The following is a 3,721-nucleotide window of genomic DNA, read 5'->3' on the forward strand; positions in this document are numbered from 1 at the left end:
TCAGAAGTCACCATTCCGGACCTGCAGGGGGCGTCGTTGGAGGCAAGCACCAGTCAACATTACGGAGAGGCGGGCCTTGGTTATCAGGCGATTGGGTGCGAAGTCGCGAGGGGGGGGGGGGTGGAGTTATAAAGAGGAGGAGTCATAGATTCCGCGCCATATGACGCACGGAAAATAAGGCGGGGTTTGGAGCTTGACGAACGTCACTCACGCCGCACCGATTGGTGGGTGAGCGCGCGCCGGCTGAGTCCGCGTCCGGCGAAGGGTCGTTGCGATGAGAGTGCCAGTGATGTCAGCTGGTAGCCGAGCTGATTGGCTAATAGGCAGTCGGACGGTTTGTCAGCTGCTTGCTCGAGGTCACGTGACTAATTCTCCTGTGACGACACGGACAATGTCGTCACACGTGTTTGTTTCACTGGGATTTGGATACAGTGAGCCGATTGCTCTTTGTAATATTTTTCATGTTCCTTAAATAAACAATTGAGCTGCAACTTGTAAAGGGGATATAAAGTCCACGGGCAGTACTTATTGTTTCCATTTTTTGTATTGGAAAAACATACGATCACAAAAATAGCGTTTCTTTATGTAAGTGCTACATGTGGTTTCCCAGCGTGGGATGGTTCCCAATCAGCTCTGGTCCAAAGTCATGGCCCAGTTCCAACCCCAAAGTAACCTTGCTGGATTCAGATTAGTGGCCGGGAACATAAGAAATAGGAGCAGGAGTAGGCCATCCGGCCCCTCGAACCTGCTCCGCATTCAACAAGATCATGGCTCATCTTCTACCTCAATGCCATTTTCCTGCACTATCCCCATATCTCTTGATGCCTTTAATATCGAGAAATCTATCAATCTCTGTTTTGAATGTACTCAATGACTGAGCATCCACAAATCTCTGGGGTAGAAAATTCCAAAGATTCACCACAATCTGAGTGAAGAAATTTCTCTTCATCTCAGTCCTAAATGGCCTACCCCTTATTCTGAGACTCTGTCCCCTGGTTCTGGACTCCCCAGCCAGGGGAAACATCCTCCTTGCATCTACCCTGTCGAGCCCTGTAAGAATTTTGTATGTTTCAATGAGATCACCTCTCATTCTTCTAAACTCTAGAGAATACAGGCCTAGTGTACTCAATCTCTCCTCATACGATAATCCCGCCATCCCAGGAATCAGCCTGGTGAACCTTCGTTGAACTATGGCAAGTATATCCTTTCTTAGGTAAGGAGACCAAAATTGTATACAATACTCCAGGTGCGGTCTCACCAAGGTCCTATATAATTGCAGTAAAATATCTACTCCTGTACAATAAAGGCCAACATACCATTTGCTTTCCTAATTGCTTACTGCACCTGCATGTTAGCTTTCAGTGACTCATTTACAAGGACACCCAGGTCCCTTTGAACATCAACATTTCCCAATCTCTTACCATTTAAAAAATATTCTGCATTTCTGTTTTTCCTACCAAAGTGGATAACTTCACATTTTTCCACATTATATTCCATCTCCATGTCCTTGCCCACTTAGTCTGTCTGTATCCCCTTGAAGCCTCTTTGCATCCTCCTCACAACTCACATTCCCACCTAGTTTTGTGTCATCCGCAAACTTGGAAATATTACATTTGGTCCCCTCATCCAAATCATTGATATAGATTGTGACTACCTGGGGCCCAAGCAGCAATCCCTGCGGTACCCCACTAGTCGCAGTGTGCCAACCTGAAAAAGACCCGTTTATTCATACTCTCTGTCTGTTAATCAATTCTCAATCCATGCCAGTATATTACCCCCAATTCCATGTGCTCTAACTTTGTTCACCAATCTCCTATGTTTGGACCTTATCAAAAACCTTCTGAAAATCCAAATACACCACATCCACTGGTTCCCCCTTACCTATTCTACTAGTTACATCCTCAAAGAACTCCAATAGGATTGTCAAACATGATTTCCCTTTCATTAATCCATGTTGACTCTGCCAAATCCTAATATTATTTCCTAAGTGTCCTGTTTTCACATCCTTTATAATAGATTCTAGCATTTTCCCTTCTACTGATGTCAGGCTAACAGGTCTGCAGTTCCCTGTTTTCTCTCTCCCTCCTTTCTTAGATAGTGGGGTTACATTTGCTACCCTCCAATCTGCAGGACCCATTCCAGAATCTATAGAACTTTGGAAGATGACAACCAATGCATCCACTATCTCTACAGCCACCTCTTTCAAAACCCTGGGATGTAGATCATCAGGTCCTTGGGATTTATCGACTTTCAGTCCCATTATTTTCTCGAGTACTATTTTTTTTTACTAATACTAATTTATTTCAGGTCTTCATTCTCGCCAGACCCTTGGTTCTCTAGTTTTTTTGGGAGGTTTTTTGTGTCTTCTTCCGTGAAGACAGACACAAACTATTCATTTAATTTCTCTGCCATTTTCTTATTCCCCATTATAAATTCTTCCATCTCTGTCTGTAAGGGACCCACATTTGCCTTCACCAGTCTTTTCCTTTTTACACACCTTTAGAAGCTTTTACAGTCCGTTTTTATGTTTCTCGCTAGTTTATTCCTTTTTACTTCTTTACTGCCAACAGATTATTGGTGTGACATTCATTTGCATTTGTTAGCATACAGAAAGTGTCTTTTTGAAGCAGTAGATCTGAATAATTCTAACTAGCTTTCGATTGGATGTTTTAGCTAACTAGCAGTTGTAAGTTAAGATGGTGTTTATTGGAAATTGCAGCATTCCACTTGGGTGTTAAATAAAGAAACTTGCTGTTGCATAACTGTCTGAAGATTTTTAACAGTTGGAAATCAGAAGACTATCTTTGCAGCCTGATGTTAAGTTGGTGTAAGCTGCCATCTTTCCACGTTCGTTGTTTTGGACCAATGTGGTTGGGTGTATTAAGGTTACATAAAGGTTGACACAAAGATAACAGCCCCAATCAGTAGCACAGCTGCTGCATGTTAAATTTTTTTAATTAAAAATTTAGCCAGAAAAATAAATAGTTTCTGTCAAGCCTTTATTTAAAAACACAGCATTATCACATACTATGTCAAAATGAATTGTTTTGGCAGTTATGTGGATCTGATTATGATGAAAATGATGACAACTCTTCTGGCTTTTCTCCATTTACAATCAAAATAAGATTTGCCAAATGTTTTTTCATGAAGACTTGCTGTTTAAAAATGAGAGCACAAACTCCATCTTGCAGCTGTTGTATACAAATTGGTTTCACATCATGTAATTTTCTTGATGTAACTAAAAAAATCTATTTCAAGTAACTATCCACTTTTAAATTTAGACTTACAACATTTTTTGTTTGTTTTTATATTAAAAATAAATAGAAAAGCTTATTTAGGTTAACCTCTACCTCCAAATTGTGTTCATTTAAGGTCATGGCAAAGTATCTGGGATAGGAGACCAGTACAGCATTTATACCAACTCAGGTTACTGTAGGTCAGATTAAAAAATGTATACAGAAAAAGTATGGTAGGAAGACTTTTTATTTTAGAAAGTAGGCAGATTGGAATCCTAATATCTGCAATGAAAATAAAGTGCCCTGCAGTGTCTTTCAACAAAATATTGACGTACTATAAGTATATCAAGTCCATGTGGTGTATATGCTCTGTTATATAGATATAAATTAAACCCACTCATGATGGGCTAAACCCCTTTATGTATGATGAAGTCACATATATAAAAACTGAAGTAAATGTTAGGGGGCTAAGGCAAGTAAGCATT

The sequence above is a fragment of the Heptranchias perlo genome, chromosome 4 (assembly GCF_035084215.1).
Source record: "Heptranchias perlo isolate sHepPer1 chromosome 4, sHepPer1.hap1, whole genome shotgun sequence".
Lineage (NCBI taxonomy): Eukaryota > Metazoa > Chordata > Chondrichthyes > Hexanchiformes > Hexanchidae > Heptranchias > Heptranchias perlo.